At 36.8% G+C, this 27,209-nt stretch overlaps 1 protein-coding gene across 1 annotated transcript in view; it reads right to left on the bottom strand.

Annotated features, from left to right (window-relative positions):
• Positions 1-27,209, bottom strand: part of GPC3 (glypican 3) — a 438,722-nt gene that overhangs the window by 276,328 nt on the left and 135,185 nt on the right. The gene's annotated exons all lie outside the window — the stretch shown is intronic.

Genomic DNA, 27,209 nt, shown 5'->3' with positions numbered 1-27,209 from the left:
TCTCTTCTCCTTCTGGTATCCCTATGATGTGAATGTTATTACAATTTATGTTATCCCAGAGGCCCCTTAAACTATCCTCATATTTTTGGATTCCTTTTCTTGTTGCTGTTCTGATTGGGTGTTTTCTCCTACCTTATTTTCTAAACCACTGATTCGATCCTCTGCTTCATCTAATCTACTGTTCCTCCTAAGGTATTCTTCATTTCAGCTCTTGTATTCTTCATTTCTGACTGGTTCTTTTTCATATTTTCTATCTCCACTTTTATGTTTTCTTTCTCTTTGTTAAAGTTCTCACTGAGTATATCTACTCTTCCCCTAAGTTCATTGAGCATCCTTATAACAGGTGTTTTGAACCCTGCATGTAGTAGATTGCTTGTTTCCATTTTGTTTAGTTCATTCTCTGGAGCTTTGTTCTGTTCTTTCTTTGTCATCTCACTATGATTGCCTACTTGCATTTATTTCTATGTAATAGGTAGGGCTGCTATGTCTCTCAGTCTTAGTAGAGTAGTAGCCTTACATGGGTGTGTTATGGGTCCCAGTGGCACAGTCTTCCTTGGTCACCTGAGCTGGGTTCTCCAGGGAGGTGGGTTCTCCAGGTATATTCCTTGTATGGGTTGTGTGTGTCCTGTTGTAGCTGAGACTTGGTTGCTGTTTGCTCATTAATGGGTGGGATTGACCCTGGGACTGATTTGTTGTGATAACTGGCCATGACCGGTGGAGTTGTTTAGGGGCTGACCTTACAGAACGGGATTTGCTTTAGCAAAGGTCTGGTGCCTGCCCTGTCTGCCCTTTGCGTGTGTTGTCTTTAGATGTGATCCCAAGTGGTACTCTGGCTCAGACTGAAGCCGGCCACTGGACATGCAGGCTGGGGCCTTTTGGGAGGGGCCCTGACACAGGCCAAATTTAGGGGCCACCTGGTATAAGCCACCAAGCAATCTGTAGATGGCCACCACCCATGCTGGGCTTGGAAGTGCCTCAAGAGGCCAAGCCGCAAACCGAGGCTGGTTGCTACTAGTGCCAGGCTTAGGACTGCTAAGCAAGAGGTACAGGGGATGCCGAGGCCAGATGCTGCTTGTTTGGGATTTGGGAACCTTTGAGAGATTTTAGGAAAGTCCACAGCATGAGCCAAGACAGGCCATTTGTATGGAAAACTCACTGGAAGCACCTTGGGTGGGCCTGCAGGTTAGGTGGGGTGGGGTCTCAGGGAATCACCAGGGAAGGACGACTACTGTTAGCCAGGTTGACTCAGATATGGAGGCTGAATGGGTCTGCAAGCCAGGCAGGGAAGGGCTCAACAAAGGAACAATGCCCTCTGCCAGGGTGTCTGGGAGAACGTTGCCCCTCCGGCCCTCACCCTGAAACCAGACAACTCTGTTCCTCCCCATATGTCCCTGGAGCCTTCCAAGCTGTTGCCCCAGTACTAGAGCTCAGAGATAGTGAATCCATCAGAGAGTAAGTTTGGATGTGGGCCCCTTATGAGGAAAGTCTGCGACTCCCTCAGCTTTCTATCTCATTCAGCCACAATCTCTGCTGGTTTTCAGAGCTATAACTTGTGGGAACTTCTCTTTCCAGCACTGGAACACTGGGCTGGGGAGGCCAGTATGGGGCCAAGACTTTTCACTGTTACAAAATTTCCATCTGCAAATTTGTATTTCAGATTTCTCTCTGCAGCCGAGATATTTCTCCTGATTCTGAACCACCACAAGTGAGTGTGGAGCCAGCCCGTTTTGCATCTCTACCTCTCCAACCAATCTCAAGGTGGCCTCTTCTGTGTGTCCCCAGTTGTAGGACTTCTGTTCAGCTAGACTTCAGGTGACTCTCAATGATGGCTCTTCTGTAGTTTAGTTGTAATTTTGATGTGGTTGTGAGAGGAGGCAAGCACAGCATTTACCTACTCCTCCATCTTGACCGGAAGCTTACAGCTTCTTATTCATAATTTTTCCATTTAAAAAAAAATCTGAATACTTCTAGAGATTTTTTAAGTGAATCTGGACTTCTGCTGGTTGGCTTTACAAATACAGGGTTAGATTCTAGCAGACCTGCTAGCAAATCACTTATAAGAAGTCAGCAGGAGTCCCGGAGAAGAAAGTACTTATTTTTCCCCAGCAACTCGGTATTATCACTAGAAAATATGTGCATGGAGGAGGGAGGAGGTAGAGAATATGTGAACTATTTCTGTAAATAAACAACTTAGTAAGTCAAATGTATAATTCCTAAAATTTCCATCTGCAAATTTGTATTTCGGATTTCTCAAAAATTATAATACAAGTTAGCTGGCTTTTCATTCCTGCTTCTCCTCTCCTGTGATCATCCTCAATTTCAGCCATGATTCACTAAATATTTTTCCCCATTGGAAGTTATAAAATAATATCCTAGCTCATTGTTTCATTTTATATTGAGCTTCATTGCGTTTTCAGGCATATACACTGTCAGCTCTCCTTTCCATTCTTTAAAATCTTTTCTATTGACAATTCAATCATGTCAAGTTTGGAACAGGAGAGGCACTGATTTGATCAGCTATCACTGGATTTACAATATATAAATGACAGTACCATATCTAGCCCTCGTCTAAAACAGCTGCCTTTTATCGATTTATATTCCACTGGCGAGGAAGAAAAATTACAGCACAATGCAGTGGTATGATCCAAGATCAATACCAATTTTTTTCTTAATGACACAAAGGCCAAGATAAGGACAGCATAAGTCAAAGCTAGACAGATCAAATTTGTCTGATATCCCTTTCAATTACTGAAGAACATGCACAGGGATGTATAACATTAAAGCAAAGGAGAGTATTATTCCAAGTGGTTTAAAATTATGACATCAAACAAGACTGAATAGCATCCTCAGATATGATATGGAATTGAAATGAGTTGAGAATGGAAGACCATCATCCCCTACCTTGGTCTGAAAGTAGCTGAGCACCTCCGGAGTTAGTCTAACTACCAGAACTCAGAACGATGACTCAGCTGTGTAATCCAGAGGATGAGGATTTAAACCAGAACTCCAGCACCAAACATGCTGAATTCCTTAGACATTGATATTGAACAACAGGTAATGAAATGTGAAATAGACTGGTTGCCCCTCAGAATATAATATGTGTTACATGAACCTAAAAAGCAAATTACTCTAATAACTTTACAAGTTCAACAGAGTGGTTAGGTGACATAAACTCTAGGCAAGTTGTAAAGTTTCAGCTATTTCCACTATGGCAATAAAAGGCCGCCCAATCCTGTGGGAATCTAGGAAGATTCCTTATTTCAGCTAAAATGGAGCTGGGGACAGGTCAAAGCAGTTCATTCAAAATCTGTTGCACCACGACCCAAACCTACACCATGGAAAATTATGACAAAATCAGTTCAGAGGAATACTGGACTGGAGACTGCCTAGGAGATTTTCTCTATTGAATATATATATTTTTTTAAACCTGCTACCAACACTGAAGAAAGCAGAGGCTTTTCCTTATTAAACTGTGTCTCGATTTCACTTGCATATCTTCCTGATAGTTCCTTCGCTTCCACTTTGTCCACTTCAACATACACAAATATGGTTATGCACTTTAAATAACAACAGGGTTTTTTTTTGTCATAGAATATAAGCTCAATATAGATTAGGTAAATTATAAACTAGAGGTGTTCGAGAGAAGCACGATGAAATCTTAGGAGGGCTTTTGTGAAATATATTGTGAAAGGAATTAAAATACCTGATCAGTAGCATAATAGATGATGATGTTTGAAGAATTCCTTCTAGTCCTGAGTTTCTATGTTTCTAAGTAATAACAGTTCAAATGCCCTACTACTAGTAAAAAAAATATACAGAGTGAAAAGAGCATGGGTATTTGGAATCAAAAGGACCTGGGTTTTCAGACTGGACCTTGCAACTTCCTAGCAGTGTAATCTGCGGCAAGTTACTTAGCCTCTCTGTATGTCACTGGCAGTCACAATTACAAGCGTGCTATACATCATATCCCATTTGATCTTCACAATGATCCTATTACGTTGTAATCTCCATTTTAAAGATGAAAAAAAAAAGGTTCAGTGAGCTTAAGTAAACTTGCTCAAGATCATACACAGCTGTTGAGTCTGGATTTAAACCAATGGTCTATGTGTTTCCAAAATCTACTGTTACCATTACTATCATCATGCTGCAATCATTCCAGTTCAATCAAAGCTTGAGCTATTTTCTTTACTGTCTCTCTCACTGAGAAATCAAGTTAGGACCACACAGTTAATGACAACAGAACTGTACATAACCCCATGTACAATGTGAGCAGCCAATGGCAACTTAGATGTCTACTCAGGAAATGCTTAGAAAAAAATATGGAAACCTTACTTCCTTAAGCCATGTTTGTTACCAGTATCATCATTATAATATATCTAACTGAAGACTAAAAGTGTCCCAATTCTAAAGACAAAAATGGAAGTTGTAACTAGAATGTAAAAGGCAACATGAGACATCTCTCAATACAGTCAATTTTGACTTGATTTTCAAGTAGTGCTGCCAATCCATTTGTTTCTTGCAAATTAGTGCAATGTTTACTGATCGTGACATCAAATGATTCAATTTAGCTGCAGATAACAAAAGCAGGCCATTTATCCTAGTGTAAAGTAATCAGAAATAAGATGCCTTGTTTTTCAAAAAATATCATGCTAGGACTTTGAGTGACAGTAAAACTGGTGTCACCATATGGGTTGTGGGCATGGCCGGTTTGGTAAGACAATCTAGTAGTTAGCACTGTTAGGAGGTCAGGAAGCCAAAGAGGTAAGACGGAAATAAAGAAAGATACAAACATCAGAAATCAGAGCAGGCAGTGGGGTCATGTGTTTGAGTGGAGCAAATGGGAGAAAATACAAGAAATCATTAATTAGTGAGCCTAGCTTGAACGTGATACTCTCATATACTTTCTCTCACAGAAAGAATATATCATCTATCTTCAGCTAGCACCAAAGAGGGTAATGGTATCTGGCTGGCAAGGTCTTTTAAAGGTATTAAACAGCTGCAAAGAGCTGAGCAAAAAAGGCAAATGAACAACAAGCTGGTAGGTGGGAGACAGTACAAGAATGTGATTAGGCACTCTGGCACTGGAATCTCAAACTGACTGTATTCAAAGTTATGACTAAGAAAAGGTATGCCAGGAAGTTAGTCCAATAGCCAGCACATAGTAATATCTTAACTCATGTTTTTAACTCCTGAAAAAGGGATTGTACCTAAAAATCAAAGTATAGAAGGTTTCAAGTATATACAAAGTGATCTTTCTAGTCATACATTTGTATAGAAATAATTTCAACAGAATCCATTTTTTTCAATACATAACTGAAAAATTAGGTTAAATTAATGATCAAGGATAACTGCAAAATAGTTTATTTTGGAAATATAAATGTATACTAATTATCACCAGCTAGCAACGTATGTACACCATTGACTAATAAACTGTCTGACTTCGTAAATAGGAAAAAAAATTTTCGGTAAAGATCATAGCCAATTACGGTCATGCTCCACAAAACAACATTTCGGTCAACAATGGACTAGATGTACAATGGTGGTTTTAGAAGATTATAATTAAGCTCAAAAACTTCTATTGCCTGGTGATATCTTAACTGTCATAACATCATATTATAACTAGATGTACAATGGTGGTTTTAGAAGATTATAATTAAGCTCAAAAACTTCTATTGCCTGGTGATACCTTAACTGTCATAACATCATATCATATTATTTATTTGTTCGTGGTGATATTGGTGTAAACAAACCTACTACACTACCAGTTGTATAAAAGTACAGCACATACAAACACAGTAGTAGGCTATGGGATCTAAGTTTCTTTAAGTACATTCTGTGATGTTCATATAATGATGAAATCACCTAACAATGCATTTCTCAGACCATATCTCCATTGTTAAGTGGCACGTGACTATATTCATACTTTGAATTTCTGTATTTTTTTGGCATGTTCTTAAGTGGCCAAAATAAATGAAGAGCAACAATGTCACAATCTTTATGTAGTCAAGTATATCTATAATTTGGTAATATTAACCATAAATAGTTCTGTTCAAACTGTAGTGGAATGGATAGTTAACTTATCTCTCTGTTGAAGCATTCCTTCTTTTTGTACTTCATATATATAGAGACACACATGCTTCAGAGTCAGAAGGCATGAAACCAAGGCCTAATTCTACCACTTACTGGTTGAAAAATTCTCTGTGCCTCAGATCCCCCACCTACATAACAAAGACAATAATATCTACCCTTCCTTGTGTAGGTATTATTCATCTTTATATCAGTCATGGACCTCAAAACTGTGCAAGATGAAAAATGAGCAGATGCCTAAGAAACATTTGTTGCTTGGTGATAAAAATTTCAAGAAAAGATAATATTTTATTGACCCTAGAATTTTATGTTTGCCAGAAACTCATTAAAAAACAAATATTATAATAATTCTATAATTGTTATTGACACTCAAAATTATTTTGTGCTTCAGCCAGATTTCAGCTTCATCTTTGAATTGGCATCACTTAACCCAGTAAACAGGTAACTGCAGAGACTATGCATTTTCGCCTTCCTAAAGAACATGCATAAGTATCACATGCCAAACATGCAAACATGTTCAGAAGATAAAATTAACCTAATTACCATAGGATACAAACAAGATCCAAAGTCTAATAGTATAAAATATACTAAATGTCCAGGACATAATCAAAAATTACTTGACATACAAAGAAGAAACAAACAAACAAACCTCACATGGGCAACGTTTGTCAACAGTTCCAGCTCTGAGATGACACAGACGATAGAATTATCAGACAAAAATGTTAAAGCAAATATTATTAAAATGCTCTAATAAGATCAAACACTCTTGAAAGGAATGAAAAGACAGGATATTTCTGCAAAGAAATAGAAGTTATAAATGAGGACCAAATACAAATTTTAGGTCTGAATAATACAATAACCATAATTTAAAACTCACTAGATGAATTCAATGGCAGAATGGAGATGACAGAGAAGTCAGTAAATTTAAAGATTTAAATCAATAGAAATCTTCCAATCTGAATAACAGACAAGAAAAAGATTTTTTAAAAAGAAAGCAAATGAACAGAGTGAACAGAGGCTTAGATATCTGTGTCATCAGGTTCCCCAAAAGAGGAGGAGGAATATGGTGCAGAAAAACATTTAAGGAAATAGAGGCTAAAACTTTTCCAAAATTTGGCAAAATACACAAATCTATAAATTCAAGAAGCTCAGTAAACTTCAAACTGGATAAACTCAAAGAAATCCATACCCAGTCACATAAACATCAAACTTCTGAGGACTAAAGAAAAAAGAAAAATATTGAAAGTGGCTAAAAGTAACATATAACTTAAAGGGAAATAACAATCTGAATGACTATGGGTTTCTCATGAGAAACAATGGAGGCATGAAAAAAGCAACACATTTTTAAAGCATTGAAAGAACAAAACTATCAATGCAGAACTTTGTAGCCAGTGAAATTATCTTTCAGAAATGAAGACGAAATAAAAACATTCTCAGGTGATGGAAAACTAAGAGAATTCATAGCCATTGAAGTTTTTTTGTACAGAGGAAAATAATACCAGAAAGAAAATTGGAAAATCAGAACTGAATGAAGAGAAATAGAAAAGCTAAATATCCAATATAAATTAGACTGTTCTTCTCCTCTTGAGTTCTTTAAAATATACTTTACAGTTAAAAGCAAACATTATAACAATGCCTGATGGCATTTTCATTTTATTTGAATAATACAACTACAACATAAAAGGGATATGAAAAGGGATCTATATGGTGGAGGTTTTCTACATTTAGCTTGAAGTAAAAAAATAAAGACTGTAAAAAGGCTGTGAAAAGTAAAGTATGCATATTGTAATCCCTAGAGCAATTACTGAAAAAAAAACTATATACAAAGATATAGTAAAAAAAAATTAAATAAACTAAATGGATTAATAAAAAATGTTCAAATAACCCAAAGGAAAACTGGAAAGAAGGAAAAAAATAAGGAACATAGGGGAAAAAACAAAAAAAAGAATAAAATGACAGATCCAAAACATATCAATGATCACTTTAAAAATAAATGGTCTAACAACCTAACTAAAAGATGGAGATTGTAAACTATAAGCTGTCTGCAAGATATCCATTTCAGATATAATTATATAAGTACATTAAAAACAAAAAGATGGAGAGTGATGATAGCAAAAATGGCAGAGTACAGACTTCTGAAAATTTGTTCCTTCATAAAAGCAATGAAAAAGCTGACGAAAATGTGAGAATCGGAATTCTAGGAATTAACAAAAGGAATGGAGCAACCCAGGATGCATTTTTTTTTAAATGACTGAATCTTGGTGATAACAGTCATAACAGAATTTTATGGCATTTTAACTCGCTCTAGGACTATCTCCTATTCTCTACCTCTGCCATAACCTTGAAAAATAGCCTGTATTCCTGAAGGAGCTGCATGGAACTTGAGATCTCTCAAAGCCTCATTCCCAAAGAATTGTCATGATTTGATGTGTCTAGAGGTTCCCAAAAAAACCCAACTTACAAGGCTCTCTGTATTTGACCCGATTTGTAGTGTGCCAGTGTAAAAAGCGTTTTCCCAGGGAAGAGGGATGTTTGCCAAAGAAAATTACTGAGTGTTTTAACTTTATAATTATCTGAGGTGATAGATAACAGCTACACCACAGAATAAACTAAATAAAAAGGTTAGTAGAAAAATGCAGAAGACATATTCATAAGGGCTTTGAAAATATTAGATATATTCCTGGGAATATAGATGGGTACTCACATGTGTAGGGCTGTGCTCATGCTCAAGAAAGGCCTGAGAAGGCAGTAAGATCTCACTTACAGTTTACCTTGAGGCTCTGTGCAAGCTAGAAATGATGGCTAATGCAAAGTTGTCAATTGCCTGGCTGACTTTTAAAGCCATGCCCCAGCACACATACAGAGCCACAGCAAAGACTGAAAAATTAGGCACTTAAGGAAATTTCTGTCCAATCATTAGCTAATCAATAAGGTAACCAAACAGAAACTTCAGTGACCACATACAGCAAAAATACAGACTTTACAGAATTAATTCAGAAAACTCACTAAACAAACAAGCAAACACACTTACACAAGTAGAAACAACAGACACTGGGGAGGGGGAGAATCTGATTTCCAGAGTTGCCACATTGTATTATTTTAAATGCCCAGTTTTTAACAAAAAAATAGTCACAAGACATGAAATGGAACAAGAAAATATGGCCCATATGCAGGTGAAATAAAAGCAATCAATAGAAACTTCTGAGGAAGCATGGACATTAGACTTACTGAACAAAGACTTTGAATCAGCTATTTTAACCATGCCTAATGAACTAAAGGAAAGCATGAGCATGCTGTCTTACCATGAAGAGAATATTAATAGAGATAGAAATTATTAAAAAGAACTAAATACAAATTCTGAACTTAAAAGGTAAAATAAAATTTTTAAAAATTCACGAAGGGCTCAAGAGCAGATTTGAGCAGGTAGAAGAAAGAATCAGTGACCTGGAAGATACATCAATTGAAATTATTTTGTAGGGAACAGAAAGAAAAAGAAATGAAGAAAAATGAACAGATCCTCAGAGACCTGTGGGACACCATCAAGTATAACAACATACACGTAATGGGTGTCCCAGAAGTAAAGAAAAGGGAAGAAAGAATATTTAAAGAAATAATGGCCAAAAATTTCCAAAAAATTACTAAAAACATAAATCTACACATTCAGGAAGCTCAATAAACTCTAAGTAAGATAAGGTCAATAACATCCACACCTAGACACATCATAATCAAACTTTTGAAAGATGCAGAGAACCTTGAAAGCAACAGGAAAAAAATGATTTATATACAAGGGATCAATAAGATTAGCAGCTGATTTCTCATCAGAAACCATGAAGGCTAGAAGGAAGTAGATTACATATTCAAAGTGGTAAAAGAAAACTGTCAACTAAGAAATCTATGTCCAGCAAAACTATCCTTCGAATGAAAAAGAAATTGGGGAGTAACTTCTTAATAGATACCGGGTTTCCTCTTAGAATGATGAAAATGTTGTGTGTGTGTGTGTGTGTGTGTGTGTGTGTGTGTGTGTATACACACACTTATATATATAGTATATATATATATATATATATATATATATACACACACACACACACACTATACATATATAGTGGTTGTTCAACACTGTGACGTAATAATTGTTACTAAATTATTTACTTTAAAATGGTTAATTTTATTGTATGTGAATTTCACCTCAAGTTTAAAAAAATGACAGAAAGATTAAAGACATTCCCAAATAAACAAAAACTGAGAAAATCTGTCACTAGCAATTCTGCACTACCATAAAAACTGAAAAAATTATTTAGGCTAAGATGAAAGGGCACTAGAGAGTAACTCCAATCCACATGAAGAAATAAAAAATACCATTAGCAGTAATGAGTATAAATTGATTTTTATTTATAATTCTTTTTTGTCCTACCTTATCTAAAACCAAAATTATAAATTTGCATTTATGGAAACAATATATAAATATATAATTGTGACAACAACAGTATAAAGAAGAGGGAGAAATAAACCAAAGTTTTTACATATTATTTCAAATTGATATTAATCTGAACTAGATTCTCATAAATTAAGAAGTTAATAGTAATCACAAAGACAAGCATTAAGAAAATAACTAAATAAAATATAGCAAAAGAAATCACAAGAGAATTAAAATAGTACAGTGAAAAGTATATTTAAAGAAAAAGAAGGCAGAAATGGAGAAATAGCAAAACAAGATATAACACATAGAAAACAAATGGCAATACGGCAGATGTAAATCTTACCTTATCTGTGATTACATTAAATAAGAATTTATTAAACTCTCCAGTTAATAGGCAGAAACTGACAGACTACATACAAAAACATGATCCAACTATATTGTGTCTACAAGAGACACACTTTAGATTCAAACATACAAATATGTTGAAAGTAAGAGGATGGAAAAATTTATAGATAAACCATGAAAACAGTAGCCAAGAGAGGTAAAGTGCCTATACTAATATTAGACAAAAATCATTACTAGAGACAAAGGACATTTTGTAATGGTAAAAGGTTAATCCATCAAGAAGATATAACAATTATAAACATATCTAAATCTAATAACAGAGCCTGAAAATACATGGGCAAAAACTGAGAGAATTAAAGAAACAGAAATTCAACAATAATAGTTGGAGACATTAATACCACATCTTCAATAACGTATAGCACCACTAGAAAATTAAAAGGATAGAAAATAATATACCATACAAATACTAGTCAAACAAATCAGAGTGGCTATATTAAAATCAGAAAAAGTAGAATATGGATCAAAAAGAATTATCAAGGATAAAGAGGGACATTACATCATGATAAAAGTGTCAATCCACGAAGAAAGAATAGCAATCCTAAATGTGCATGTACCTAACAACAGAACTTCAAAATACATGCAGACTCAACATTGTAAAGATGTCAATTCCCCCAAATTGATCTACAGATTTAACAAGATTGAAACCAAAATTCTTGAAAGATTTTCTTTGTATACACAGACAAGCTGATCCTAAAATTCCTATGGAAATCCAAAAGACCCAGAATAACCAAAACAATTTTGAAAAAAAAGAATAAAATTTGAAGAATGAGAGCATCCAATTTTAATTCTTACTATAAAGCTCCAGTACTCTAGATGGTGAACAGTGTTGTATCGGTATAGATTTATGGCAAAACTGAAAGTCCAGAAATAGATCCACACAAATATGACCAACTGAGTTTTGACAAAGGTTCAAAGGTAATTAATAGGGCAAAAGTTGTCTTTTCAGCCATGGTGTTGGAATAATTAGACACATTTATGGAAAAATAATGAACCTCCCCTAAAATAATGCCTTATAGAGAAATTAATTCTAAATTGATTATAGATCTAAATGTAAATTATAAAACCATAAATATTTTGGAAGGAGACATGGAAGAAATCTTTTGACTTGAGGTGAGACAGACACAAACACAATTTTTTTAAAAAAGATGATAATTTGGAGTAATTCGTCATGATTAAAACTTTTGCTCTGAGAAAGACACTTTTAAAGAGAACAAAAAGTCAAGCTACACACTGGAAGAAAATATTTGCAAATCACATATTCCACAAAAAACTTGTATCCACAATATGTAAAGAGTGCTCATGAAATAGATCTCCTAGGGCATTATGCTGAGAGAAAAAAAGACAATCTCAAAAGTTTACTGTGTGATTCCATTTATACACATTATCAAAGTGACAAAATTATAATGATAGAAAATACATCAGTGGTTACTATGAGTTAGAGTTGAAAGACAAGTGTGACTAGTAAAGAATTACAAAAGAGATATTGTAGTGATAAAACAGTTCTGTGTCCTGATTTTTATGATGTGTATTCAAATCTACACATGTAATAAAATTTCACAGAACAATATATGAAATAAGTACATGTAAAATTTAGCAAACTCCTAATCAAGTCTATACTTGAGTTAATAGTATTGTGACACTGTCAATTTCCTGGTTTTGACAATGTACTATGGTTATATAAAATATTATCATCAGGGGGATCTAGGTGAATGGTACATGGTAATCCTCTGTACTATTTTGCAATCTGTTATGATTCTTAAACTACTTCTAAATAAAAAAAAACACTCAATAGAATGAAAAACAAAAAAAATCCAATTTAAAAATTGGCAAAAGACTTTAACGGACACTTCACTAAAGATATATAGATGGCCAATAAACACATAAAAAGATACTCGACATTAACTATTAGAGGACTACAGATTAAGCCACTGTTGAGATACCATTACACATCTGTAAAATGACTAAAATAAATATTGCTGACAATACCAAGTGCTGATAAGTATCTGAAATGACAGCGACTCTCATCCATTGTTGGTGGGAATACAAAATAGTACAGCTACTCTGGAAAACCACTTAGCAGCTTCTGATAAAGTTAAACATACTCTTCTCATATAACCCAGAAATCCCACATCTAGGCATTTATCCAAAAGAAATGAAAACTTATGACATTATGTTAACACAAAAACTTGTACTCAGTTGTGTATAGCATCCTTATTGTAACTTCCCCAAATTGGAAGCAACCCAAATACCTTCAATTTGAAAATGGAAGAACTGTAGTATATCCAAACCATAGAATACTACTCAGCGGTAAAAAGGAACACACTATTCAGACATGCAACAATTTGGATGAACCTCAAAGGCATCATGCTGAATGAGAGAAGTTAGCCTCAAAGGTTGCAAAAGTGTAAGATCTCATTTATGTGACATTCTGGAAAAGGCAAAACTATAGTGACAGAGAACAGATCAGTATTGCTGGGAGTTTTTTTGTATGACAGATCTGTTCTACATCCTCATTTTGGTGGTGGTCACATGAATTTATGCATGCATTAATAATTAAAAAGCTGTATACCAAAAGAGTCAATTTTATTGTATGTAAATTTATAATTTATAAAATTAACCTGATTATGCTAGTAATACCATCATTTCACAACTTAGAGATTTAAAAATAAGTGCACATACCTATATGCATACATAGGACAAAGTACAGGCATTTTCTAAGTGTTTCACAAATATTCACTTAATTTTCACAATAATATTATAAGTACTAGAATTTTCTCCATTTCACACACAAGGAAAGTGATACATATATATCGAGGTTAAAAAATTGTCTAAATGACAGAGCAAGGAAATAGTGAGGTGAGGATTAAAGCCAAGCTTCAGTCTAAGTCCAGATTCTCCGCTGTTAATCATGAAGCTTTACTGTGCTATATGCTTTTTGCTATAGCTCTTTAGAAGACACACTCTTCTCATTAATAAAACAATCTGAGGTACTTATTAACTGATATTTTCTGAAGAAAGTCCTTAAGATTTAGAGAGATAAATTCATGTGCCCAATTAGTCAGAAAGAGACTGAAAGAGAAAGTAAAAGATCTACCTGTCATAATTTATACCTCACTTTCCCATGTACTGTATTGATTAATACAGGTGGCTAGTTTCTTGCCATTAGTTTTTTGTTCTTACAGAAATCCATATCATACTTGCTACTTAAATATAGACAAAAATGAACCTTCACCATTCAGAAAACTGCCAAAGGAAGTTTGAGATTCTTACAGTAGCTGGAGAAGGAAGTTTCTGAACTTGTTCATGGTATTAAAATTTATTTCTAAAGGCATGCAGGATGATGGTATTAAAATGGTTATTATTTTATGCAGTCTCGGTTTGTGTTTGTTCCTACCACAATGCCTTTGACTACATTCAGAATAATTAATGAAAACTTACACATGCCAAAGTCCTGAGCAAAGACAGAAGTAATACAAAATCCCTCCTTGGGGAAAGGAAAGAAAATAGATGTTACTGAGGACCATGCTTAATTATTGTTTTAGAAATAAAATTGACCAGAAAACTTCATTGGGTGGTGCTGTTTAAACCATACTATTTATGCAAGGTCTGATTTTACTTTTAGGGGAAAACAGAGACAGATATGTCATTTCAGGATGGAAATGAATTCTGCAGATTTTTATAGTTAGGATGCCTTTGGAAGGTTTCTGTCTTTTATGTGTTCAAAATAAGTCCTAAAATGATTTCGTGAAGTAGACAGGGAATGAACCTAATAAGAAGTTAAGTAATGTACAAGGGCAAGAACATATATAAGATTTATAATTAAACACCCCTGGAAACATTCAGCAACTATCCCCAAATTCACATTCACACCCCACAGCCATCTGTGTGCTGTAAGGTCCACCATTTGAGAATGAAACTGCCTGTTTACATTTCGAATACATGCTTCTGCCAGTGATTTGAAAGTGTGAGGGCAGAAGTGCACCAGTGTTTAGGAAGGAAGAGAGAGGGTGTGATTAAAATTGGGAGAAGAGCATGGTACATTGGCTATTCATTCAACAGGTGCTAAGCACCTGCTAAGTGCTGGATACTGCACTAATGGCAGGAGATACAGATATGGCTAAGACCTGGCCACCACCTGCCACTGGGAGCTCACAATCTGGTTTGGGAGATCCCAGAACATTGGGGGAAAATTCAAATGGAGCTGTGCAACTGGAGTTTACAGGGCATACAAGGATAGGAGATCAAGACATAAGCTAAAAGACTATACAGTGAGCACATATTGAAGGACTTTGTATTCTGTGCCAAGGAATTTTATATTTTATGTCTTTTGATTAAACACAAATAATCCATGTTTACTGTAGAATACTTTAAAAATACAGAAAATCAAAATGTAAAAAAAAAAAAATCACCTTCAATTCCACTACCCAAATCTGTACATTCTGTGTCTGTGTCTCTCCCTCTTTCTAGATATAGATATGTCTCGCTCTCCGTCTATTGAGAGAAATACACATATAATCACATACACATGTTTTCCCTCACTTAAAATATAAGGAATATTTATTCATATCATTAAATCTTCTTCAATGACATCTTTTTAACTGCCGCATAGGATTCCATCATATTGTTATTTCATCATTTAACCAATCATTTACTGCTGGTTGTTTCCTATTTTTGCAATGGTAACTGCATTTTTGAAATGCAATTGTGTTCGCATTCCATGACAGCTGTTGTCCAGAAACATGGCAGTTGTAGGCTGCACACACACAGGTAAAACTGGTAAGGAGAAAAGGGAGATGCAAAGATCATTAAGAGATAAATAAGGAGAAAAGTCGGGCAGTATACAAAAAAAAAAAAGATTCATGTAAGGTGGTTTCTAGAAGAGAGAGAATACTAAGAGGGAAGAAAGAATCTGTCTAGGCTGTGGACTCTGGTAAGTTATTCATTCGGTGAAACTTTACTGAACACCTACTCAAAACATGAATCAACCTAGACCTTGGGTCCTCGAGTTATCTGACTGAGATTTCCAATGTGATTTCCTATGCAAGCTATCATCAGTCAATGGTTCACCTGAGGCATCTGACCCCTTGAGAAGAGTCGGCTGGGCATGGTAGCTAGACAATTACCTACATTTCCCAAGTACTGTTTCTGTATTAAATTAAATCACCAGAAAGCCAAGTACCTGGATCATATTATCTCAGCCTCCAAAGACATGTCTAAACTGAATTACGATTTAATATTACACTCTCATATCTTATGTAGAAGGTTGATACAGGAATTATCCATTTCAACAGGGTTGTTGTTCCTTTGCAAAACTGTAGTTGAAGATGTCTACTATAACTTATTATCTCTCACACGAGAGCCCATATAATAAATTACAGAATAAAATTTGTCTGGGGAAAAGTAGAGACATTTTTCTGCAGCAATAAAAACTATACAAGCCAATGTATTTTCCTATTTACTTTTTGTTGCTAGGCAACAGACTATTGGATTGGCTAGTCCAGATACCTTATGACATCCACCTTTCTGGTTCCCTTAGTTGGTCTCCTTGGTTTTCAAATTTTAGAGGTCCTATATTTATACTGTTTAATTTTGTATACTACCTTAGATCTTTTTGAAGCTATATAAAATGAAAGAATCTTAAATAAATTTGGTCACTAAAAGCTTTTTGGTAACAGTTGGCCCACATGCTACTAAATATTGGCTAAATGATTATCAATGTTTGATTTGAGGGCTGTATGATATTTATAGTTGATAGTTTTGATTGTGGTATAATTAGTCTCCATGTGATTATCTTGAAATGTGCCATTCTAAATTGTATTCATAACATATAAATGCACATATGCAAGTGCTAATAATGTAGCATCTCGATATGACTAAACTTCTAAAATAATCTATCACCCCCAACTTTAAAGAAGAAAACCATGAGCTGTTCTTTTCTGTGCAGAAAGCAATAAAGAATGGAATGAATCAAATTCAAAATTGTATGAAAGTATTCTCTCTTCTCTATCTCTGATCTGGAGAGAAATAACATATAGTGAAACCTACTTAAAACTCTTCAAAAGCTCTCTAATGCTTTAAGAATAAAGCCCAGCTGCAATGGTAAGGTGTTTATGGTACTTAAGTAAAAAAGACAAATTACAGAACAATATGATCTAAATTTTATCACACACAAAATTGAAATGGACTAAAAATGTGCACTAAAATTGGTTAATAGGGTTAAGAATTATTCTTTTTTTATCTATATGTTCTTATTTTGCTAAAATAAACATGTGACTTCTGTTATCATAAAAAAAAACATATTCTAGAACTCAGAGACCCACTGGAGGCATGTTGGAGCTGGTAGAACACTATAAGATTATCTGGCCTCTCTCTCTTTAGATTGAGTACACTTGGGCTGTGAAAAGACATGTGATATCGACAAAGTATCATAGCCAGTCAATGACAGAACCTAGAACAGATCCAGAGCTTCACTCAGCCCAGGGCTCTGATGCCCCAGCTACCTTTCTGAGTAGAATGTGAATGACCCTCTGGCAAGGGGATACAGCAAGGACTTAGCCTTAGGGACCAGGCTGGACTATAGGACTCAACTAGTCCTTCCAACTTTAAGAGTCTATGAAATATAATCTGGCAATACAGCCTTTTTTTTCAGACTGGAAGTCCCAGGATCACAGAAGAGAGAAACAAATAAAAAGTATTTTTAAGGCAAAATAAGTTTTAAAGACATAGAATCATTTTTAGAGTTCTGTGACTGACACAGCTCTGTAACGCAATATATTTTTGTTAACTTCAGACTGTATAGCACACATTTAAAAATAACAATCCTACCTAAATGAATAAAATATGAAAAATAAATAGAGATCTTTTTGCTGACCTCCGACCCCTTGGTCCAGAGACTTTTAAAAGACTATATTGGGAGATTGATTTTTCTCCAGGGACTGGTAGTTGTTGGCCTGAGCTTCCAAATACCACCTCTTTCCGTCCAGTAAAATGGTCTTGCCCTTTAAAAGCTTTAAGCCTCTGAGCTGCGGCTATGTAAAGCCTCAGTCAGGTCACTTTTTTGTTGTTGTTGCTTTTAAGTGAGGGGATGTTGGTAAATCAAAGTAGAATGGTAACTTTTGGAACATTGGCTCTCAATTTCCAGTCACAAGACAAATAATGGTGGCCAAGAAACATCCTCCCTAATCTCCTAGATAAACATGGAGTTAGATATGGAGTACAGACGTTTTGTTTTGGAGAGATGAAGTAGCTTCAGGACCTTCTTCTTCCAGAAAATAGAAACAGTAATGATGGTGATGACTGCTGCTCTGACTTGTCAGTAGAAACTCCCAAGGATAGATAAGGCCAACAGTTCTTCAGAGTCCATCTTGGCCTTAGTCTATGTTAGGAAACGATTCTCCATAGAGCTCTTGTGTTTCTGCACATCTTGTGAACAGACACACTATGTAAGTGCCTTTGTTCTGGAATATCTTTTCAAGGATGTTTCTATGGCAAACAGCCTTGGAAGTCAAAGATAGTGTCTCACGCTAAAGGAAAGAACAGGTTTGCTCACAGCCTTGGAAGCTAGAGATGACTAGTTTCCAGTATAATAAAGATAATGTCTCTCTCTGGAGCAAAGGGCTGGTGTGCTTACTGCCGTTATAAAAGATTTGAGCTCTTTAAGCTCAGAGTCCATCTTTAATGCATCCTATGGAGTGTACAGATATCACCCATCATCTTATGGGTACTGGAGCTCAGAGTACCAGGCCAACTGTTGATACCCTGGCTACTGCTACTGCCAGCATCCATGAAACTGTCTCAGAGTAATTTGCTGACTTTCAAGTCAGGTGAAAATCCCAGACTCTTCACAGTTCTTAACAATTTGTACTCCCTGACTGGATCCCCACAAAATTCACAAAAGGAATTAGGAAGAAAGTAAAGAACTTACAGCCTAAAGGATAAAGGATAGCTTGTGGCTCAAGACAATCATTGTTTCATAACAACTGTGGCGTTTTTTACAATTATTAACTACTTTAGTTGCAACTAGGACCACAGGGTCACAAAACTTCATCAGTGTCTAATTTGGGGCCACAGTGATAAAAGAACAGATTTAGACTTAATGCAACATGGCTTCAAGGGCAGTCTTAGATAGAAGCTAACCTGCCTTATGAAGGACTTCCTTGTAAGAATCAAAAAGTCTAGTCACTGATCAGTTCTGTACCTGAGAAAGCCTTGGTTTAACTCTCAGCCTAAATACCAACAAGTCTATTTGACATTCTGTTCAATTTACATAATATCACTGTTTGAAAAATAAAATATTCAGAATAACTAATCCATTGCTGAGAGTCTTGGCTTTTCTTTTTTTTTTCATTTTTATTTCCAGATCATCATAAACCATACAATATGCCAATGTATTATTTTAGTGCAATTATACAGAAGAAATATAATGTACTACTAGAAACTTTTATTCAGCAGTACTCATGTTCAAAAAAATAACTGAGAAAGATGTCACTTTCACTCCAAAAAAGCAAATAGTAATTCTTAAGTGCCTACAGAAAGCTGAATGAATTTTTAGAATTACAAGATTATTGCTTTACTATTTAAAAAATTCGGTAATTACATCTTAGCTGAGGGGTTACATTATTCAAAATATGCTATTGTGATAGCCAGTTTTTCTTCATCCTAACAAATAACCCCATTTTTCATTTATAAATATTTTTTATGTTTACAACTAAAATGAGTCATAATTTATTTTTTTCTGAAATAATAGGTTATATTCAGAAAGCCTCATCTTTGTTTTTAAAAATGAAGAAATATGGGAAGAACGTGCCCAACTTCACCTTCATGTGTAGCAAATAAGTCAAGTTTCCCGACTGTCTTTGCCTGAAAGGGTCCCAAAAGTACTTGTGGAAGCAGATGTTATGTGAGACTCATACTGAGTACTTGAGTCTTTTTGCTCCCTGATCACATTAACTTGACATTTGGAAATATTGTATTTGAAAGTTATTATCACATGTAAATTTCCTAAATATTTCTGATCAAGAGGAGAGCTGCAGGGTGTCAATGAAAACAATAGTTTAATTAATTTTACATATAGGAAAAGCTTTCATTTCCCTACCCCCTATACATATTCCTGGTTGTTAAGACAATTTTTTTTTCAACTGTGGATTCAGAAGATTGCTGTATCTGTCAAAGCCACAGTGACTATTCTTGCTCCTGGCCTAACTTAAATACAGGTTTTACTAAAGTTAAAGCAGCGCTAAAGTGCACAATCCTGTAGAGCACTCCCCCACATCCATCCACATTCTGCAAAGAAAGCAGTAGAAGGTTTCATACCAGGTCATCTTTAACTCCCTTAGTTGGAGGTTACAGAAGCAGCTCCAATGGGCTGATGGAGCAATCCCACAGACAGTAGCAAAAGAGTGGCTTTGTGGGACAAAGTTCCAGCAAGAGAAACAGTTAAGAAGAGTATACTGATGACTTGTTGCTCAGAATGGTTTTGTCTCAGAGTCAAGTTTCTTCAAATGAAAGTTCCTCACCCCTATCCCATGTCCATACACAAACACACCACCATCAGCATCAGCACCATCTGCTTTTCATTTCTGGAGATTGTGCTGAAAGGGCCTTATTGGGAAAACGAACGAGAGAAGAAGCAGAATTTTCAGAACCTGGTATTCCAGTATTTTCATCTCCTAGCCCCCAAAGCATTTTTGGCTTTTCTTTGTGAGGAGAAGCTGTATTAGAGCAAATCTTGGGGGATGACCCTGGAGTCAGACTTTATCAGGAGGTTCTGGGAATTCTGGGGCAATAGACTTATTTTAATTAAGTTGAAGAAATCAAGAAGGCACTTGGGTGAAGGCAAATGAGACATAAATACTTTTGGGGTGATTCTCAAGCTCGTAACTAATAGTAATCCTTTGTTCCCCAGTTTTAAAAATATACATCATTTCACATATCTCAGAACACAAAGCTGTCATGTGTATCTACTGGTTAATGATTAGAAATGTATCTCCAAACATATACCTCCAAACACTAAAATAGAAGAAAAAAATGAACTAGGTTTTAGGAGACTTAGATTCTAGTCCCAGCTCTGTCACAATCTTAACGGACGGCTTTCAGCAAGTCATTTACCTGCTTCAGTCCCTATTTGTCCATAAACAGTGATAATAGCTTTCATAGACACTGAGGTATTGAGAGTTTCAAATTAGGACATCAAAGTACTAACAGAAGTTATAGGGTCTCGTATCCAGTATATGTAGATTCATAGGCAACATTATGTGACCTATAGAGATTCCCCTAACTCAATGATTCTAGGAAAAATTATCTCCTCTAGGAAAGCATGTACCTCACAACCATTAAGATCAGACTCAGGGGAAGGGGCCACAGAGATGTCTTGAGTCACATAGATTTCAATCTCAACCTGAATCCCTCTCTCATTCACTGTGTGATCTTGGGAACCTCAGTTTCCTCATCTCTAAAATGGGGTTAAAGATAGTAACACCTATCCCATTGAATTATTGTAAGAGCTAACTCAGATAATACAGAAAGGACACTTATCACAGTCCTAGGAATATTAAAAAACAATCAAAATAGGTTAACTATCATCGTCATTATCACCACCACCACCACTCTCTTTCCCCCTTTGACAGGAATTTTGATCGAAGCTTCCTAGAACTAGTGCATTATATGGACAGTACTTAGGTCAAAGAAGAAAGCTGGAGTTCTAAGGAGTTGGAGCAAAAAGTGATTGCAAAGGGCGACATTGTAAAGTACCCAATAAAATAATTTTTTAAAAGGCAAAGCTTTGTTCTCATCTTCATGTTGCCTGTGATTGTGGGCTTCTTTTGGCAGAATTGGACATTGAGACCTCAGAGAATAATTAATGATGATTCTCAGACAAATCTTCTGGTGTATAAATAAGTGCTCAAAACAACCTGTAACTATTAGATAGATAGATAGATAGATAGATAGATAGATAGATAGATAGATAGATAGATAGATACATACATACATACATACATACATACATACATACATACATAGATGATAGATTAGATAGACACACATATTTATTTACTTTTGTTCGTTTTACCCAATAATATATTATCTATACTTTAAAAATTTTTACTAAAGATTTCTTTTATTTTTGCCAGGTTCACATCTCACTATACTTATAAGCATAAAGATGCCTACACACAGATATTCCATGATGCACACATTCATTTAACAAACATTCCAATGTCTGAAATCAGGTTAGGCATAGGGGTTAAAAAGATAAGAAGCTCACCCTACTCTCAGTGAGCTCAATGTCCAGTGATGAGGCAGGCCATTCATCCAAAAAGAGGATACAGTAAGGGGAAGCTGAACATGTTCAGTTTGCAATGCCTTTAGAGACAGGTGCTTAAAATGACAGAAGCTTAGGCTGAAGATATGAACTTGAGTCCTGAGCAGTAGGCATCCATAAGGTCACACAGGTAAAGATTGTACAGTGAAAACATAAACTCAAAGATAAGTCTCTCCCTGATGAAACATGTTGAAAGGGTAGACTGGAATTCTATGGATGATGTAGTCAAGATGGAGGAGTAGGCAAATGCTCAGCCTGCTTCCTCCCATATCCACATAAAATTACAAGTAAATCATAGAACAATAAACGTGGAGAACCATCTGAAGATGAGCTGAACAGAAGTCTTATAACTAAGAACAGAATATAAAGAAGAAGCCACATGGAGACTGGTAGGAGGGGTGAAGACACAAAAGGGGCTGGCTACACACCCACATGCGGCAGCTGAAAGTCAAAAGGGATATCTTGGCTGTGTGGGTCCCTCTGGAGGAGCGAGAGGTCTCAGCAAAGAGAACCCCTGTCAGGAAGAGTATCCCCCAAGAACATCTGGCTTCCATCCCTCTGGGTAAGATAAAAGGCTGCTGAAAACCCAGGCATCCTCTTAAAGCACCCACACACAGATTATCTTTCTTCCATGCACCCTGGGCTCCAACGGACACAGGGTGGCTCTGGAGGTGCCAGAGACAGAAAAACTGAGTTGTGTGGCTTCAGAACAAGGGCCAAAGGGACAACTGCCATTGTCTCTGTGTTGAGCCTGCCTCCCTTGCAGCCTATGGGTATTTGCCATCTTATCTGTGTTGAGCCCTCACCTCATGCTGCCAAATCTGAATCAGCATTGGCTTGGTAAAATCTGCTCGCTCCACCCTGGTGATTCCCTGAGACCCTTCCTCAACCAACTTGCATATCGCCCGAGGCTCTTTCAGAGGCTGACACTTATGGGCAGCAGTCAGGAAGGGGAAGGCGTAGGGATGCCCTGGGCCATTTGCTGAGCTTCACCAAGCCTGGCACTGCTGGCAACCACACATGTATACATCTGGTCTCTCTCATACATCTGCAGGTTCAGCAAAGGCACCGACCAAGTGCAGATCATGTTGTACCACCTACCAGGTAGCCTGAGGCTAATCACAGGCAGTGACTAACGCTGGGCTGCATAGGAGCACCTCCTAATAGGCCTTAGAAACAACACACCCAGAGGCCAGCTTCAGACTACAACAGAGCACCACCTGGTTAGCCCTACAAGTGATACACCTGAAGGGTGGTTTTGGCAGGAACCAGAGCCAGCTGGGGCAAATTGAGAACTGTGGAGTGAGCCCTCACACAGCAGCTCATATGCTATGGGTGTAGCCAATCTGCAGACAGTCAGCCTAAGAGTCAATCCTACCCACAGACATGCCAACAGCAATAAAGGCTCAACAACAGCAGGAGGGCACAAACAAAGCATACGAGGGACAATCCTATAGCATCGGGCTCAGGTGATCAGGGAGACTGTGTGATTAGGACTGATAGGACATTTACGATGTAAGCCCACCCTGCCAAATCTGGGAAACGTAGCAGATCTACCTAATACATGAAAATAAACACAGAGAGGCAGCCAAAATGAAGAAACAAACATGTCTCAAATGAAAGAACAGGAGAAAACTGCAGAAAAAGAAAAAAAAATGAAGGCAAACAACCTACCAGATACAGAGTTCAAAACACTGTTATAGGGATGCTCAAGGAACTTATTAAGAACTATAACAAAGCATAAAAGTAAGCATAAAAAAGGAAATGGAAACCATAAAAAAGTCAGGTAGAAATGTAGAATAACTGATAGGAAGAATATACTAGAAGAAATCAACACCAGATTAGATGAAGCAGAGGACTGAATCAGTGATCTAAACAACAAAGCAGAAAAAAACATACAATCAGAACAGCAAGAAGAAAAAAGAATTTAAAAACAAGCAACTTTAAGGGACCTCTGATACAACATCAAGCATAACATTTGCATCATAGGGCTACTAGAATGAGAAGAGAGAGAGCAAAAGATTGAGAACCTATCTGAAGAAATAATGACTGAAAACTTCCTTAACTTAGAAAAGAAAATGAAAATACAAGTCTACGAAGTGCTGAAAGTTCCAAACAAGATTAACCCTAGTATTCCGGTCAAGATGCTGGAATAGGTAAACGCTGTGCTTGCCTACTCTCACAACCACATCAAAATTACAACTAAACTACAGAATACTAATGATTGAGAGTCACCTGAAGTCTAGCTGATCGGAATTCCTGGGGACACACAGAAGAGTCCACCTGGAGACTGGTAAGAGGGGCAAAGATGCAAAATGAGCTGGTCTCACACCCATATACAGTAGTTGAGGATAGGAAGAAATATCTTAACTGTGGAGGTCTCCCCGGAGGAGCGAGGGTTCCTGGCCCCACACCAGGCTCCTCAGCCCAGGGTTCCAGTGCCAGCAAAAGAACCATGGCTCTGAAAACCAGAGAAGATTGTGTCTGAGTGAGACAGAGGTTGAGGGAGTCACAGACATTTCTTTTAAGGGGCCCACATGGAGACTTACTCGCTGATAGACTCCCTCAATCTGAGCTCCAGCACTGTGGCAGCTGCTTAAAAAGGTGCCAGGAATACATGAAGAGGACCTGAGTTGTCTGGCTTCAGGGGGAAGGCTAGAAAAGCACCTTTCTCCCCAGACAGAAGTGTTGTCAGAGGGCATTGTTCCTTTTTGTGCCCTCCATCACCCAGCTTGCAGATACAGGTGGCTGCCGTATCTTGAGACTCCATAGCTAATAATAGTCACTCCACCTTGATGATTCCCGAAGACTCCGCCCCTATCAAAGTGCAGTCCCACCCAAAATGCTTCCACTGGCTTTTCCATACAAATGGCCTGCCTTGGCTCATGCTACAGACTTTCCGAAAATCTCTCAAAGGTTCACAAAACCTAAAGAAGCAGCATCTAGCCTTGGCATGCCATGTACATCTTGTTGAGCAGCCCCAAGGCTAAGAAGAGCAGCAAACAACCTCAGTTTACAGCTTGTCCATTTGAGGAACTTCCAAGCCAAGCATAAGTGGCAGGCATCTGTAGATTTCTTGGTGGCTTATACCACGTGACCCCAAACAGGGCACAGGCTGCAGTTGAACTTACCTGAGGCCCCTCCCATTATGGCCTGGGCTGCACACCTGGTGGCCAGCTTCTGTCTGAGCTGTTCACCACCCAAGATCACATCTGAGGGCAACACACTCAAAAGGCAGACAGGGCAGGCACCAGAGCCCTGCTAAAGTGAATCCTGCTCTGCAGGGTCAGCCCCTTCATAAGAGATCCCCCAATGGACGTGGCCAGTCATCACAACAAATCAACCCCAGGGTCAATCCCTCCCATTGATAGGCAAACAGCAACCAAGGCTGAACTACAATAGAAAGGCACACATAACCAATACAAGGGACATACATGGAGCACCTGGCTCAGATGACCAGGGAAAACTGTGCCACTGGGACCCACAGCACACCTACTACCTAAGACCACTCTCCTAAGACTGGGAAACATAGTGGCTTGACCTAATATATAAAAACAAACACAGGGAGGCAGACAAAATGGGAAGACAAAGAAACATGTCCCAAATGAAAGAACAAAACAAAGCTTTAGAGAAAGAACTAAACAAAATAGACACAAGCAATCTACCAGATGCAGAATTTAAAACACTAATTATAAAGATGCTCATTGAAGTTAGGGGAAGAGTAGAGAACTCAGTAAGAACTTTAACAAAAAGATAGGAAACATGAAAGTGGAGATATAAAACATAAAAAAGAACCAGTTAGGAATGAAGAATACAATAACTGAAATGACAAATACCTTAGGAGGAAGTAACAGTAGATTAAATGAAGCAGAATTTGAATCAGCTATTTAGAAGACAAGGTAGCAGAAAACATCCAATCAGAACAGTAACAAGAAAAAAGAATCCAGACACATGAGGACAGTTTAAGGGGCCTCTGGGACAACATCAAACATAACAACATTCTCACCATAGGGGTACCAAAATGGAAAGAGAGCGAAAATTTGAAAACCTATTGCAGGAAATAATGATGGAAAACTTCCCTAATCTGGTGAAGGAATTAGACACACACGCCCTGGAAGTGCAGAGTCCCAAACAAGAGGAATCCAAAGAGGCTCAAAGCAAGACGCATCATAATTTCAATGCTAGTTAAAAGACAAAGAAAGAATCTTAAAAACATCAAGAGAAAAGCAGTCAATTACTGAAAGAGAGTTCCCATATAACTGTCAGCTGATTTCTCAATGGAAACTATGTAGGCCAGAAGGAATTTGCAGGAAATATTCAAAGTAATGAAAAGCAAGGATCTACAACCAAGATTACTCTACCCTGCAAAGCTGTCATTTAGAATCGAACTACAGATAAAGAGCTTTCCAGACAAGAAAAAGACAAAGGAGTTCATTACCAAACTAGTATTATAGGAAATGTTAGAGGGACTTCTTTAAGAAGAAGAAAGATAAAAAAGATAAAAATAGAATAATGAAATTACAATAACTACATTTCTAGCAAATATTACTTTAAATGTAAATGGATTAAATATAAATGGATCCAATCAAAAGACAGGGTGACTGAATGTATAAAGAAACGAGACCCTAACATATGCTGCCTACAAGAGACTCACATGAGATCAAAAGACTCACACAGACTGAAAGTAAAGGGAAGAAAAAAGGTGTTTCATGAAAATAGAAACAAACAAAAAAGCTAGGGCAGCAATACTTATACCAAACAAAATAGACTTTAAAACAAAGACCATAAAAAGAGACAAGGAATGACCCAGTTATCCCACTTCTGGGTGTATATCTGAAGAAAGCCAAAAGACTACTTTGAAGGGACATGTTACTCCATATGTTCATTAAGCATTATTTACAGTAGCCAATATATGGGGGCATTCTGTGTGTCCATCTATGGATGAATGGATGAAGAAGAGGTGGTACATATATAAAA

The sequence above is a fragment of the Pteropus vampyrus genome, unplaced genomic scaffold (assembly GCF_000151845.1).
Source record: "Pteropus vampyrus isolate Shadow unplaced genomic scaffold, Pvam_2.0 Scaffold548, whole genome shotgun sequence".
In the NCBI taxonomy this organism is placed as follows: domain Eukaryota; kingdom Metazoa; phylum Chordata; class Mammalia; order Chiroptera; family Pteropodidae; genus Pteropus; species Pteropus vampyrus.
The sequence above is the reverse complement of the archived record's forward strand: the minus strand, read 5'-3'. Positions and strand labels throughout refer to the sequence as shown.